Source organism: Pan troglodytes, chromosome 6 (assembly GCF_028858775.2).
Source record: "Pan troglodytes isolate AG18354 chromosome 6, NHGRI_mPanTro3-v2.0_pri, whole genome shotgun sequence".
Classification (NCBI taxonomy): domain Eukaryota; kingdom Metazoa; phylum Chordata; class Mammalia; order Primates; family Hominidae; genus Pan; species Pan troglodytes.
In genome coordinates, this window is record NC_072404.2 from 14,394,470 (window position 1) to 14,412,064 (window position 17,595).

At 35.9% G+C, this 17,595-nt stretch overlaps 1 protein-coding gene across 1 annotated transcript in view; it reads left to right on the forward strand.

Annotated features, from left to right (window-relative positions):
* The window catches only part of NXPH1 (neurexophilin 1), a 313,049-nt gene that overhangs the window by 87,768 nt on the left and 207,686 nt on the right, over positions 1-17,595 (forward strand). The gene's annotated exons all lie outside the window — the stretch shown is intronic.

The following is a 17,595-nucleotide window of genomic DNA, read 5'->3' on the forward strand; positions in this document are numbered from 1 at the left end:
TTTTAATCCACTGTCAATGACCTGTGACATGCTATCTATTTCTAATTGATCATTTGGTAGAAAAGAGTTTCCTCGGGAAGAATCTTCTCTCTGTAGACTATTTTCTTCGTGTTAGTTTTCTTTTTGTAGCTGATAAAACTCATACAGGTAGTTCTTTGACCTAGGTCCAAAAGCACAATAACCGATGGTTCGAATGAGAGAGAGGAGCTGTGGAAGTGGGGAGAGAGGAGTGGGGAAGTGGTTTCATTTACAGAAAACAGAAGCTAGAGAAGGGAGCAAAGGCTTATCTTGCAAAGCCCCCTCCTCCCCTGAAGGGCAAGCTTTGGGGCCTGTGGCAGTGCCCACCAGCAGTGGCACAGATTGTGCCCTTCTCCATGGTACCTGGGCTGCTTGCTGAGGTAATGGCTCTGGGGGGAGCCAGAGTGGGTGGAAGTGCCCATGCAGCTTGGGGCTACAGCCTGGACATTGCAGGAGAATGTGTTGGAATTTAGGCATGACTTTGGTTTGCAGAAATGCTTTTGTTTTTCCAACAGATTGCATCCCACAAGTAAACAACATGTACAGACACATGATTCATTTTAACATGAAATCTGCACAGATGAAGTGCAAGGCATAAACCATATTGAATCGTCTGTCTTGTTTTAAGAGTCTTTATCTGAAAGGATGCCTTATTTGCATATGAAAAATATGTTCCTTTTTGCAGTGGTCTCTTCTCCCTCATTCTTCTTTGAAGGAACAGCTTTAGTTTGCTACTGACAATCATAAGGTTTACTTTGTTGAAGAGTAGAAAGAGACCTTAGGAAAATTGCATATACTTGCTTCATATTTTAAGTTTTATATTAAAGTTGAGACATCTGTTTTTCTTGTCCCAGGTGGACCTTGAAATAAAAGCAGAAGCTTATGATACAGAAGAGAGTACTACATGAGTTTTCTATTGCTCTAATAACAAATTTCCACAAATTTAGCAGTTTAAAACAACACATATTTGTTATTTCAGTTTCTGTAGGTCAGAAGTTCAGCATGGCAGCACTTGCTTCTTTGGTTAGGTACTCACCAGACTCAATCAAGGTATCCCATGTGGTTCCCATCTGGGGTTCAGTGTCCTCTTCCAAGTTCACCAGTTGTTGGCAGAATTTAGCTCCTGGACCTGTTTCTTGTAGGACTCTATTCCCTTGACATATGACACCTGTCATCATCAAGTTAACAGTGATGCATTTACTCCTTCTCATCCTGGTTGTCTCTCTGATGTTCCTCTCTGTCACATCTCTCTGACTTCTTCTGTCCTTTGATTTTAAAGACTCACGTGATCACATTGGGTTCACCCAAATAATCTACAGTAATATCTATTTTCAGGTCACTAATAACCTTAATTATATACACAAAGTCCCTTTTGCCATGTAAAGTGACGTAGTCATAGATATGGCACCAGGGGGCCAAAATTCTGCCTGCCACAGAGAGGGATTACAGCAGGAAGCACAGTATAGGCAGCTGTGTGGGTGCAGTACACATGGGAAGGTAAAAGGACATATGATTAAGTGTTTTAGAAAGGACAGTAGAGATAAGGAGACTTGATGGGAGTCATGATAAGGGTTCACACCTGCCAATATCTATTGTTCATGCTGGCAAGAAAGGGCTCCATTACCAGTAGAGTACTGTGGCTAAGTGTGGATGGTAGGATCAGGCAGCCTGCATTCAAGTCTTGGCTTTGCCGTTATTAAATTTATTAACTCAATCAAATTATTTAATTATATTAAGCTTAAATTTTCCCATGTGTATAATAAAGATAATAATAAAGCTTAGCTTATAGGGATGTCATGCAGATTAAGTGAGCTAGGGCATAGTCTGGCATACAGTGAGTGGTCAATAAATTTTGTAATTTTTATTATTACCTCCTTTTCTTCCTGAATTAAAAAAAAATGGTCCAGAGTAATTACATTAAGCTGAGAATGGCATGAATTTAATTTCTGTCCTCTCTCTTCTACCAGCTACCTGGGTGATCTTTCTTTGTCTCACAATTTTGTCACTTTTAATATGAAGATTATGTTAATTATGCTAATCATTCCAAAAGTAAGTTGGTGATTTTAGAACACTTTGAAGTAATCACTAGTTATTTTTGAAATGTGTATGATAATTTAGGGGAAAACAATCCTGATTTCTTTTAGCTCATTCTGTAGCAGAGTCACCCTACAACTAGTGGTAGAGGCCCAGGACATTTCCCACGGGATGTAGAGAAAAACCAATCATCATGAAGAGCCTGTTGGAAGTGGACTTACCCTATGGATGGGCAGGGTAGCTGGTTGGCTAAGGGGTATGAGTTGTGAGATGTCAGAAAGACAAACTGCCCTCAAATATGTATGCTATTAACCTGTAGCAAATGCCTCAAATATTAATTTTAGAGATCTTATCTTTTCCAATATTGAGACCTAAAAAGCAATGTGTTAGAATACAAAGAACATTTCGCTCACAAAAATCTAGATTGGTTCTAGGACTAATTAGCCACATATCATACATCCTTTCTGAGTCCCATTTGTGAATGAAGGAGGTTAGTCTAGAATGATGTTTGAAGTCTTTTCCTTCTTCTAGATTCTGTGAACTAGACATCTAAGACCTTTGATCTTGGAGTATAAAAATCAGACAACCATTCTGGTGAGCAGCAGTTGCTCCAGAAGGTCGTCTCTGAGGAGATGAGCAAGAAAGACGGTTGTTGTAGGGTTTCTGCAAGTGTCAGTGAAAACTTGCCTGGAGGGGCATGAGGGAGGAGGTGAGTCAACAGAGGAGATGTTCTCAGGGGTGAGGTGAGAGCAGAGGGTGCCATGCAGGCCCTTGCCCAATTTTCAGCCCTGCTGAGGAGCTCTGACTACAGGCATCATCTATTCAGACATCTGGTTTGTACTATAAAGTTACTAGCCTGTTTCCTGGGCTGATTGAACTCTGTTGGCAAAAGCTTTGTCTATAAATGAAGTTAATACCAATTTATTTGTCTGAAGGCAGGGGGTTAAATTATACAGGTTTTTGAGGTTCAGTTAGCAATGAGGTATATTTATTCTGGGATGTACATGATCTCTTTTGCTTCAAAAGAGGACAGAATGTAACCTAAGGTTTTATATGTTGTAGTTTAAGGAGAACTAGAATGGGGATCAGAAAACATTATTTTCATCTTTGCTCTGGCACTGAACAGAGACACAAACAGGGGCATTCTGAAACCCATCAAGATTATATTCCTTCTTGGCAAGTGGAGATAATAATATCTGCCCTGCCAGCCTATTAAGCCATGTAAAGTGCTTTGCACAATGTTTCACTTAGTAAATCCTCCATAACTATGAGCTATTATTTTTCCAGCCCTGGCACACTACCTGAAAAATTTGAAACCGTCAATAAATAGCTATAGAGTGAATGAACAAAAAAAGGGTATAGTGAAGTTCAAGGTAACTTAGTGTGATGTACTACATAATAATGTCATACTGTATTTGTTGAATGAAGCAACAGTTTTTACATGTACAGAAACATTGTAGAAAAATTCTTTAAACATCTCTTCCCAAGTGAGGTGGATGGCATAATGTGTCACCTAATATCAGCGATCTCTTCTGTGAGCACCCTATGTAACTAGAACTCCCTTCAGTTACTGTACTCTCTATTCTCTATCTTGCCTTATTTTCCATCTCAGCACTTACTTATTATCACCTGATGAGCATTTTTTTGCTTTTTAATTGTCTGACTTCCCCCACTGGAATGTGACATCTATAAAGGTAGGTTCTCTGCTTGCTTTTGTAAATTCTTGTTGCTGTAAACTACATTGGTAGAACAATACATGGCACATAGTAGGCACATAAGAAAGATGATGAGTTAATATATTTTGGGGATGCCTCCATTGTGACAATGACTTTTCTTAAATAATCAAGCTGTTTTCACTCTATCCACCATTACTTGCAGCCTACAATATGTTCCATCTGGTGTTAAAGCAGTAGCAGTATTTTTCTGTGTCTCATAGTAGGTATCTTACATATGGTTGGATCTTATTACTAGGACCTGGAAACTATTTGTATCTGATCCTTCGTTTCCTTAGGGATGGTCAGGATAACTACTTCCCAAATGGAGGTACCCTCAATCCCAACAGCTACAGAGGTGTCTACGTTAGGAACAACACCAGTAATTCTGCTCTGTGCTCCATAAAAAATTAACAGCCATAAAAGTCAAATCAGCTTCCTCTCTAGCAAATGAACTTTACAACCTGCTTTAGCTTACAGACTCTTAGTAACCAATATGTAAAAAATACCAACCAGGGAAAGATATTTTCCTGCTTTATAGGCTTTAAAAAAACCATTTAATTCAATCTGGCACCCAGGCTGAATGTAAAATAGCTGCAAAGCAGTATTGATGGAACAACACATGATATAATTAAATCTATGTATCAATTCATCCAGTGTAAGATAAAAATCAATCCTGCTCAAACAGACACCTTCAGGCAGGAAAGAAGGAAAGCATTTGCTGCAGCCTGCCCCTATGTTGTACCCTGTTGGTTTCTTATTGGAGCAATACTCTCGCCTGCTCTAGAATTATCCTTTCATATTTTTTTTGAAGTGGGGGAGGGGGCTGCTTTTTACAGGGCTCTGAATAAAATATGAGTTTTTGAGCTTCCACTGCTGTTTTGAAGTTACTCCTTTCTGGAAAAAAGTGACAGAAAGCGACTTTCCCATGTAGACCACTCAGGAGCAAAAATCCATGATCTGAGGTCTGAGACCTTCCTGGGGAACTTGTTAAATTTGCAGACTCTTTGGCTCCATCACAGAGATTCTGATTATGCTGGTGGTGGTCCTAAGACCACAGCGTCATTTGCGCCCTGGGTGAGAATCCAGACTCTATCACTCAAACATTCTATGGCCTTGGGCAAGATAATTACATATTTTTATACCTCCGTTTTCTCATTTGTAATTCAAGCTTATGAATGGTAATGTGCTCTGGGTACATTCTCATTTAATCCTACTTTCTAGGTTAGTGTAGGGGTAAATGAGGCAATGTATGTTAAACATTTAGCTTAGAGCCTGATAAATAGTGTACTATTGCCACTGCCAGCAGCCAGAATTACTGAGTGCTTGCTGTCTGAGGGGCACTGTTCTGAGTGCTTTACATGTATTCACTCTTTTTAAAGCTTAGGTTGGTACTGCTATTATACTTATTTTATAGTTGAGAAAACAGGCACAGAGAAATTAAGTGACCTGTTTTAGGTCACACAGCATTGAGGTGATAGAGCAAAGACGAGAATCCAAGTTTGTATGACTTCAAACACCACATATTTTACCCACTATCATTATGTATTTTCAGCTATATATCACCTATCTTTTTTTCTTCTAGCTTTACATCTGTTTGTCATCAGCCCAATACTGAAGTTGTCTTCCTGGTTAATCTGTTGTTCTTTTATAGGTTCTGGCACTAGTATATTTTATTAGTGAAAGGACTCTTAACATATGCTTTCAGCATATATTCTAAAATTAGAATCCACATCATAAAATGTAAGAAGTGCAAATAATCTGATATTCTGTCTCCCTCCCCCATAAAGATTAACATTAGGTGACATATAGGAAAACTTAGCATTTTTTTTAAAAAATTCAGGTTAGTGTTCATCCTCAAGGGGAATCATGAAGAAAATGTTTAAAAACCAATTGAAAATTTAGTATTGTTTATGGTTATTTATGGCTAGTGGTATTATAGGCAACTTGCCTATCTCTTTACATTTTCTGCTTTTTCCAAATTTTGTACTACAAAGAACTGATACTATTAATACTTTTATAATCAGAAAGAAATTCTTTCTGTAAATAAAAAGCAAATTAATTACAAATAGGACCCCGTGGCATTGGTCCCATGTTTCTTCAGCCTGCTGTTCACTCCTAAGCATGCATCCTGGTCATCTCCATAGGACACCCAGAGAAGAGCTGATCAATATTTTGGTGTCAAGGGGAGGAAGAAGGAGCTGGTGAGAGGGAATGTTTTGAAATTCTTTCTGTGAGCTCTGTTAGAAGTATGCCTCAGTTCACTGACCTTGAAAATTAACCTAGGGTAATCAGAGGACTAAGCCCCAGAATAAACAAACAAGCAAGATAATTCATTTTTAATTTTGACCAAATGTTAACAACATATTGTGCTTCCATGATGCCAAAACTTATTAGTTTAATGAAAACAACATCAGTTAAGTCATTGGAAACACACAAAAATCAATATGGGTGTTATTCTATAGATCAAGCTATCACTTTATAGATGGGATTTCTCTACCATTCATGTATTTGTTTATCACTTGACATAGTTAGAGGTCGCTCTGAGCAGATGCTGGTGCCTCACAGACAACAGTTATGAAAATATGAAGTCAGAGAAGGAAATGTGATGAAGAAGTCTCTAGTACCCTTCAGAGCCATAAAAGAACCACTGGAAACATTCCATTTTCTAATAAAGTGACTGCTAAATTTTAAAAAATAGCACAGTGGAATCTATTTACTACTAGGTTGAAAATGTTTGGGTATAAAGAAATTGTAGACTGTGTAAAAAAATCTTCCACACCAATAATAATCTCCCAGCCACACTGATGCATTAAGCTACTTTATAATAAGAGTTGCTGGGTAGCTAATGGGATAGGAGGCTCTGGAATGAAGGTATTTCATATCTCATATAAAAGCATAGTATGTAAAATAGGGAGAGATGTTATTGTAAGTTCCTAAGAATTTGGAGAAGAAAAGCCTTTTATTTATCTGTGTAAGCTAAAAAAGAAATATCAAACAATAACAGTATCTTACATTTATAAATTATTGTACTCTCAAATATTTGACATGATTTCAGGTCTCTTATCACTCTATTCCTGCTAACAGCGCTGTGTCAGGTAGGCATTATCACCGCTGATTGATGAGGAAATGAAGTCATTGTTAAGTCATTTGCTCAAAGTTACTGGTAGGGCAAAAACTACAACGCAGGTTATGTACCTACTAAATTGGAGTTTATTTATACATTGCATTTTTTTGTCTGTCTTGAGCATTTGTCATCATGGCACAAATGTATCTGAATGAAACATGAAAGAAAATAAGCAAATAGACAAAAAGAAAAAACCCAGTACCTAATTTGCTTTGTTTACAAATCATTTAATATTTAGACATGCCCAAATCAATGAAAGTAAAGTGCAGTGTTCCAAAAAATGTCTAGGTGATTGACTACTATCTTTCCTTGTATCCAGATGCTATAGCATCATTTAGACCCAGATAAAGTTAAAATATAGACAGACAGACATGAACACCAAAAATCTGAATCAAATTATGCATTTGGTAGTAGTCCTATCTTTGACTCAGGTTTGAGTATAGCTAGATGCCTGTCACGTTTAGGTTTGTACCAACAAAAAAAGAAAACAATCAGTGGAAATAATGGGGACAAATTTAGAGATACATAATAGAATCTTATGCTTCATTTGGGATTTTTTGAAAAGATTTGTTAAAAGAATGTTCCAATTTAAGCCGTTGATGATGTACTTCTGAATAACCTTGGCTATTAACAAAAATATACCCTGAAATTAGATGACCTGGATTCCTATCACATGAGACTGATAATGGATATGTGCTGACACTGTCTTGGTGACTGGGATTAATTGGGATATGGAATATAGCACTGGAAAAAAAATCCAGACAAACCAAACACAAGAACAAACCAAGACCCTGCGGTCATGGTGGTCAGAGTCTAGTAAGGGAAGAAAGATAGAAAATAAAAAATCCTAACTATATGCCATTCCAAGGGGCTAGGATGAAAAATAAAGCAAGGTAAGAAGAAAGAGATAGAGAGTGACTGGGGTGTTCTTTTAGATAAGGGATCAGGCAAAGCAGTTTGTGGACAAGGTAAAATTTTAATAATAAATTTAATTCAATTTACAATTTTGAAAAAACTGGATTTTTCAAAGGTGGTTGGTATGAAAATATTAAGGCAATACGTGGTGGCAGAACCATGCCATGTTTACCTTTTGTTCACCTGCTGTTTCCTTTGCCAGAAGCATCTCCTTTGTTCCCATATCCCACCCAGGTCTCCCCTTTGCCTAGGTGATTGTGGTAACTCCTGTTTATTTTTCAGGTCTCAACTTGTGTGATCCTTTGCTCAGATGGGCATTCTCTTCAATTCCCCCTAAACAACTTTTACTTCTACTTTTGTAATAGGAATCACATTTGTAATTGTGTGTTTATTATCGGTCTTCCCACTTGATTGAGTTATAAGAGTGCTAAGATCATGTTGCTCTGTTAACCTTCGCATTTTCTTTCTTCTATCCTTGTGGAGCTTGCAGATAAGAAAATATGAGTTTATCTCCTAGTTGGGGAATTGAACTCACTCACATGTATCAACGCATATAATAATAGAATGTTTGAAGCTCAATGCTGATCACATATTGAGGGGAGTAAACATGGGTGTCAGTAAGTTAGATTTTGGAGTGATAAGAACATGGCTTTAGAACATTTCTGTTTTTTTGTGATTGCATTGTGTAGCTAGCAATGTCCTGTTGTTGTTTGCTGTTCTTAAGAAAGGTACCATGTAACAAACTCTGGTAACTGAAGTCATGAATGGCTCTTTTTGCTAGTAGTTTGCCTAGTTAACTGGTAGCTGACAAGCTAGTTGTATTTTTGGGGTTCTTTGGGGAAAGTGCTTAATAAGCTCAGCTATAAACTACAGAAAAGAGGCTATTGTGAGCATTGGTAGACTTAAAAAAAAGGAAGTGACGTCATTGGTTCACTTGCTCTTAGAGACATTCTGGTTGCTAGGTAGAAAATGTATTGTAAGGGGCCCAGAGAAGAAGAAGAGAGACTGTTTAGAAATCTATATTAATATCCCAGACAAGAGAATGTGGTGGCTTAGAGTTGTGGAAATGGAGGAGAGAAGCAGACATATTTAGGTTGTGTCTTGGAAATCGGATCAAGAGGATTTGTTTTATGGATACAGGGTGAGAAGGAAATAAAGATGTCTGCTGATTTCTGGTATGAGTATCCAGATAAATGGTGGTGGCATTCACTGAGATGGCAAGCCTAGATGGTGGCCAATTGATAGTGAGAGTTTTATTATGAATAGTTTTAAGTTTGAGATGCCAAATTACACATACAGCTCTATGTTCTGGGCTAAGACTACAAATTACTGCATTTATTATGATGTTTGGAAATAATTTTTAAATCTTTTCTCTCTGAATTGTGAACTCCTTCTCAGCATAGCATGCTTTTGTATTCCCTCTTGTACTCCTTATTTCTGGAGTCTCTCAATTACCTGGACGGATGAACGGATGGATGATGACAGGGACTTCTACACTGCTTACTCTTTATTTCTCTGTCTTTCCTCTCCCTCTCCCCCTATTCACTTTATGTGCCACCTCCCTGCTTTCTGCAGTTTAACAGAAGCACTGTATTAATTTGTTCTTATGTTGCTAATACAGGCATACTTGAGACTGGGTAATTCATAAAGGAAAGAGGTTTAATTGACAATTTGGCATGGCTGGGAGGCATCAGGAAACTTATGATCGTAGCAGAAGGGGAAGCAAACATGTCCTTCACATGGTGACAGCAAGGAGAGGTGCTGAGCAAAGGGGGAAAAGCCTCTTATAAAACCCTCAGATCTCATGAAAACTCATTCACTATCATCAGAACAGCATGGAGGTAACCACCCCCATGATTCAGTTACCTCCCACCAGGTCCTTCCCATGACACATGGGGATTATGGGAATTACAATTCAAGATGAGATTTGAGTCGGGACACAGCAAAACCATATCAAGCACTAAACTGGGAATTATCACATTTGTGTACTAGCTGTGTGACAATGGGAGCTCTAATTAATATTTTTCTGGGCCTCAGCTTCTTCATCTGAAAGATGAGGCAGTTGGACATGATCTCTAAATTTCCTTTCAGCTTGAAAATTCTGTAATTGATATTTTTTTCTCTGAGATGTTCAAATCAAATATGTACTTTTAGACCTTACTTTTTATGTTTTCAAAGGCATGCATTTTTAGAAAGAGACAATTTAGAGATAATCAGTTCAACTCACTCGTGTGAAAGGCGAGGGGAATGGAGCCCTATGATATGCTCCTCCATTTATAAAATAAGGCTACCAATGATAGTAACAATAACAATAGTTACAGCAATGATGATTGCTTCTCATCCTTTGGCTAAGATCAAGTGTAATAATAGTAATGATAAAAAGAACACCTATATCAAAATATTCTTGTGGAACTAAAATTAGATAAAACATATAAAAGTGTCCAGCTAGGAGTAAATGTTCAATAAATATTGATTCTCACAGGGGTTTTTAATATTAAATGTCATGTGACTTGCCCCCAAATATCTGGCTGGTGACTGGCAAAGCTGGGACTGAACCGTTTCCTTAAGGCATACAAGCCATTCATTTTTCTTCTAGGCCCCTTCTTGTCTTTTCCTCCAACAATCAGAACTAAACCATCCTTCTTCATACAACATGGAGATAATACAGTGAAATAGTTATGAACATACCTTAGGGGTAGGATAAAACCTGGGTTTGAAACTAAATTCTGATATTCTCTATTTCTGGGACTGGGTAAGTTACTGAATGTTTCTGAATCTCAGTCTCTTCATCTGTAAAATGAGGATAATGATAATGGGTACCAACCTCAAAGAGATGTAGTAAGGATAAGACATTATGTCAAGTACTTGGAACAGCTCATGGCATGAATAAGGTCAATAAATAGTATCTATCTTAATTATCAACTTTTCCCCCATGTGCTAAGTGGCAGAAGTTCTCCACATTGTCTCCTCATTGCCTAGACAGAAGTTATTACACATACTCTTGAAAGAAGACTTGGACATTACCACTCATGGCAGAAAAATATATCAATTCAAATGCTGACTGGAGAAATATTGTCAGAATCATTCAGTTTGGATGTTAGAAGGTGACGGTAAAGCTGAAGTCCCAGACAGCAAGCTGTACGGATTTGAGCAGAAGGATGGAGAGGCATTTAAGAGGGTGGGCAGGAAAGAGATGAAATTAGCAGATTATCCAATATGTTTTGAATGTTTGAAAAATATTACTAGTGGCTGGTAGATGTGTGGAAATATTTTAAAAATTCAGTGATAATTCATGTAAATCTGAGTAAATGAGGCTAGTAAAAGAAATGTCATCATTGGACATCATTTGGCTCAACAGCGAACAATATTACACAGACAAAGTTATGCAAACACTGACTACCTATGTAACCATAAATTGCAACTTCACTCTCCTGGGAAGATGGGTAGGTGGAAGGGGAGGAGTTGATGGTGGTGCTGAAGAAAAGCACCACTATCAGCTAAATTCTCATCTAAATTGACAAGAAGCTAAGGGATAATATCTAAGCTTGATAAATAAAAAATATAAGATTTATATTTAGAAACATGCAGAAAAACAGCTAAAGAAGCTGAAAGTGGCTATACTTGGAGAATAGGACATGGGGAGTTAGAGGTTTGTTGGATAGAGGCCACTGTCTTTTCTTGTAAGCATTTATGAACTGTTTGACTTCTAAAACACTGATCACTCTGATAGCAAAAATAGAAAAAAGTGATAATACATACTATCTTTTCTTTTCGTAAATAAGATATATATGAGTTATCAGTAAAATTTACATGAAATTTTTCCTTTTAAAATGCTTATCAAGACTTTCACAGTGGTTGCAGAACTACAACCCTCACATATTATGTATAAGGATGTTTATAAAATACAGTATTGGATGATAGAATGTTTCTCACATTTATATACAGATATTGTTAATGCTGGAAATAAAGCATGTATTGATTAAATTATCAATGCACATGTATTAATGATATTACCAGACACATGTCCACAAACAAAAATTGAGGTTATAATTTTTAAAATAAATAGATACCATAATAATGCAGGATAATGCTTATTGTTTTACTATACTTTTCTTACATTGAGTGCAGGAATTGAGTTTTTCTCATCTTTGATAACTCTTGGAACCCAACAATGAATAAATATATGAGTTACAAATATTTTAATTAGTGACTTTTGTTAATTATATTTCTTCTTATGAATATGTGCAAGACAGTAAACCTTTATATTTTGTTTTAGATAATTTACTTTGTTAAAAATATGATTTTGATAGTCTCATTTAGTGGTTTTGTTGTATACTTTTTGGAAAATATGAAATTCTATTACACGCTAATTTTATAGCAGATTTATTAGCAGATCCTACAATCTTAAAAACAATATAGTGGTGATTCTTATTTGGGGAAGATCAATGACAATCACAGAATCACCTGGGAAATTTCAGAAATTAAGTTACTACCCACCTTGGATATTCGAAATAACTCTCCCAATACCATGGGAGAGCAGGGTGATGGTTCTTATCAGAATCTGAAAGAAGTAATCCACTTGAACTGGGACTTCTGCTGTCGGTAAAAGTGAAGTAATAGGGGCCAAATTTACACTGAAACAACCAAGAATTAATAAAATATGTGAAACGACAAGTTTAAAGATGTTGGACATCAGACACTGAAAGATAGTGATCCCTGAGAGTAGAAAAATAAACAAGGTGAGCCCTACAGTTTCCCTCACTTATTGCCTTGAGAGGGTTTCCAGGCCACTGTGCAGGGAAGGAAAACCCAAGTGAAGCCCAGGGGACCCCCTAAGTGAGGAGATGAAGCTGAGTGAATGGGGAGGTCAAGGTGGTTAGGATTCACATACAAAAAAAGAGTCCTCGAAAGGAGAGAGCTGCTTTTAAAGAGAATTTCCAAGGTCTGCAGAGAGTACCTTTCAATTCAGTGGAATAATAACTACCATGTAAATGTGAAGAAATTAACCAGCCTACAGAAGGAACCAGCTGAAAATGTTAGGAGTAACAGTGGCTAACACTCACACAGTGCCAGCAATAGTGCTGGTTTCCTCCAGTCAGACTTGAAAACCTCATGATTCATGGGCTGGAAGGTTCTTGTCTCAGTGGTGAAGAATAACTAACCCATGACTGAGCATGCTCCAGACCTCCCCAACAAATCATAAAACCAAAGCCAGAATGAATCAAACTATTTCTAAGTAACAACTCTTCCAGAACAAAGCTTAAGTATATTTATTGAAATCCAAAAATAATGAGCACCCATCAAGGAAGATCTACAATGTCTGGCATTTAATTGAAAACTATCAGGCATGTAAAGAAGCAGGAAAACACAACCACTAATGAGGAGAAAAATCAAACAATCAAAAGTTATCCAGAGATGACATGAATGTTAGATTGAGTAGATATGGAAGAGATGGACTTCAAGGTAGTCATTACAACTCTATCCCATATGTTCAAAAAGTTTAGATATGGAAGATACAAAAAAGACCTAAATTAAACTCTGGAAAAGATGAATAAACTTGAAGACATAACAATAGAGATTATCCAAAATGAAACACAAGAGAAAAAAGGATATGAAAGAGGACATCAGTGAGTTGTGGGATAACTTCAAGCAACCTAATATATATAATTAAGGTCACTGAAGGAAAGGGAGGGAGGATTGGAAAGAAAGATATTTGAAGAAATGATGCTTAAAATTGTTCCAATTTTGATAAAATTATAAATCCAAGAAGTCCAATGAAACCTAATCACAAAAAATATGAAGAAATCTTCAACAAGGCACATCATAAACAAATTTATCAAAACCAGTGATAAATATAAAGAAGGAAGGGCATTAAAACTGGTTGCCACATGGGTAAATAAAGAAGAATTTATGGTATAATTTAAATCTCAAAAATTGCTTAAACCAAAACAATCACAATGTAATATGGAGTTAAAAACATGAGTGAGAATAAAATACATGGCAGTAAAAGCACAAATGTCAGAAGGGGGAAAATGGAAGTATATTAATATAAGGTTTTTATACTATATATAAAGTGGTATAATATCACTTGAAGGTAAACTGTGATAAGTTAAAGATGTATAGAGTTAACTCTAAAGCAGTAACTAAAATAACAAAACTCACAACAGAGAGGATAAAATGGAATAACAAAAATATTTAATTAATCCAAAATAAGTGAAAACAGAGGAAAAGAGAAAGAACAGATAGAACATTTAGAAAACTAATAGCGAGATAATGATAGATTTAAACCTAACCATATCATGAATTAAAATAAATGTAAATAGCCTAAATATTTTAATTAAAAGGCAGATATTGTCAGATTATGTGAAAATTGAGATCTATTAATAACTATATGTGGCTTGGGAGAAACACTTTATCAATTATAAGAAAAAAAGAAAAAATATACAATGTTAACATTAACAAAACAAAGCTGGGTTGGCTATATTTAATATAAAAGTGGATCTCTGAGCAAAAAAATAGTACTGGATATAAAGAAGGTAATTTCATAATAATTAATGGGTAAATTCATTAAATGGTCATGTAATTATAAGCATTTATGTATCTAATTTCAGAGCTTCAAAATACATGAAGTAAAAATTGCTATAACTTTTACAGCAGTGAGAGAGTTAGCGATTCCAACACCACTTTCTCAGTAATTGATAGAACAAGTAAGCAAAAAAAAATCGTAAACTATATGGAATATTTGAACAACACAACCAACAAATTGATCTAATCTGCAGGTATAGAAAACTCTATGCAACAAGAGCAGAATATACAGTGTTTTCAAATCTACATAGTGTGTTATCCAATGTGGATCATATTCTAGGCCATGAAACAGTCTCAGTAAATTAGAAAAGTATTCAAGTCACAAAAACTAGTTTCTCTGACCACAGCAAAAATAAATTGGAAATCAGTAAAATAGTCCATTTAATAACTAAATGAAATTACTTATACAACAATTCAAGTGAAAGTATACTTTGATTTTAGGGACAAAAACCTATCAACTCTCACCTCAGGAGGAAAAATTATTATGTTAGATTATGCAAAAATTACCAATATAGGAATACCATTTTAGGTACAAGGTTACACAGGCAAAATAATGTGGGTACTATGAGAAAGACTTATTCAGCAAATATACATGTACTTTGGATAAATGGAAGGAATTAGGAGACTTTGAGATCTGGAAGGTATAATGCATAGCGTAATTTTATTTTCTCTTTGCATTGCAAATACAGCCTAAAAGTCACTGAAAACACTTTTCCTTCAGACAACATTTAAATTGAATTTACATGCATTTGAGCTATCCCTCCTTGACCCCCATGATGATTGTCCTTTTGGGGGTAGATATTTTGAAATTGGTTCTACCATGTATGTGTAGCGAACTCACTTTATTCATTATTTCTGCTCAATACATATACTGCTACTATAAAACTCTTCATTGACCTTCAATTGCATCTCATCCACTCCCACCTATGTATTTTTGCTCATGTTGAAACTCCACGTTGAATATATTAATACCTTTTCCTTCCATTTTGCTTTCCAAACCTTATCCATGCAAGCTCCCATCTTACCTGCTATGGACTTCTCCTCTATTATTCTGATCTGTCACTTATGTTTCTTCTCTGAACTCCTACAGAATTTCATAGATAATTACGACTAAAGCAATATCACACAGACTCTCTTGTTAATTAATTTTGTACTCAGCAGGTTTTAAACTATAGTATACATTATAATTACTTGGGGGTGATTGTAACAATGCAGATTTGGGGCCAAATCCTCAAAAATCCCAGACCACTAAAACTGGGGGCTCAGGAATTTATATTTTATAAAAAATCCCAGGAGATTCTGATGTGATGATTTGCAAATCACACTTTGGAAAAAACAAATTTCTTTAATGGATTTTAATAATTTGTCTAGTTCACACATAGATGCACAGTATCTAATCCTTCTTTTATATTTTTATGTCAACAGGTAGCATGCTAAGCATATAATGGATCCTTAATAAATGCTTGTCCACCTATTGATGTAGTACAGTTAAACATTTTGTGTATGTACTCTTCAGTTAGCTTTTTAAATAAATGATTGCATACCAGGTGTTTTAATTTTTAATTTTTTTTCTAAGCTTATGATTTTGCTTTTCATTTGAATAATGGAATTTTAGAGCTGGAAGCGATCTGTAGAATTAATTTAGCTCGGTTCTTTCTTATTTTTTCTGGAGGCAATTGAGGGCAAAAGAGGTTAAGTGACTTAACCGAGTTCATACAGTTAATTAGAAAGAGAGCTACATCCACAATCCAACTCTCCAGGCTCCCAAGCCTAGTGTTCTTGCTGGGGCACATGTTGCCTCTTACCAAGGAATTTGCCCGGTAGTTCTAGTTAGTCACACAAGTGAGAAGATTCAAACATGCATTTGTCAATAATTTGAGTGACTAAAAACTTTATGTCACTCTTAAGAAATCACAGCAACTGTTGCTTTAGCTTGTTTGCTGTGGATAACTTTAGATTCAATACTTCTTTGTTTTGGGGGCTTTCTTGTACATTGTAGAAATTTTAGCAGGATCCCTGACCTCTAATCCCTCACTCATTGCCAGGAGCACCCTCCTACCACGATTGTGTCAATCAGAAAGGTCTTTAGACATTGAAGAATATTCTCTGGCAAGCAAAATCACCTGCAGTTGAAAACCTCTACTTACAGACAAAGACATAGATCATAGATTCTTGAAAGACTCATAAAGAATGTTTACATGGAAGGATGCTTGGCATTTGAAATAATCCCTACCCGAAGATATCATAGGCATATGCCATAAACAAAAGAATAGTGAAGTTAGGAGTGCAGTGCAATGTTATAATGTAGACTGTACTGAGGCAAATGATGGTGTCATTTTGATTTTATGGCTTTTTTATTTGTATGAATTTTTATTATGCTTCTTAAAAATTTTACTTATCAGTTCTAAAGTGCCTGTTTCTTTAAGTAGAGCATTATGTTATGGTATAAAGAGTGGTTTTCATCATTTATAAACCAACATATATCTATTCTAGACATGAAGCATTTGTTTTGCAGAATTTTCAAAAGTCAAGAAAAATTATGTAGCTATACCCTTTAGAAAATGTAAATACATATAGTGCTTTGTTATATGCAATGTCTTATCTTCTTTTATTTACTCTTTTCTTTGATTGTAGAAGCTTAGGGAAGCTATTTGACCACTTAGTCTAGCTTGACCTTAACAGAATAGTTTCTTAATGGATATCTACTCATCTTTGCTGCAGTACTGAAGGAAACAACTTCTTTCTACTTTCACAGAAGAGGATATAAACTGAGGTTTAACAGATGAGCAGCATGTTATCAAGCAGCTACCAGGGAAATGTCTCTTCAGTGCTATCAAATGTCCAAAATAAAGGAAGAGGAATATTATTTACGGAAAGTTTTATCCCAAAGAGTAACTTGTGAAATTGAGGCAGCATGGAGGGAGTAGAAGATTGAGTTTCAGTTCAGGCTTTGTCACTAGGACAATTTCTACTCTTGGGATCATTTTTATTCATCAATTAATGACAGTGTTGGGCCGGTTGATCTTGTACATGCCTGTGCTGCATATCTACAGTAGAAATTGTAATTATTTATGTTGCTCAAAATAAAATATTTTTAAGCAAAAAGATGAAAAATAGTATTAGAAAAACGCCTCAACTGATAACATAAACCTAATCAGGAAAAACTGTCCTCTTGTAGAGTTAAATATGAGATTTTACTTCGAG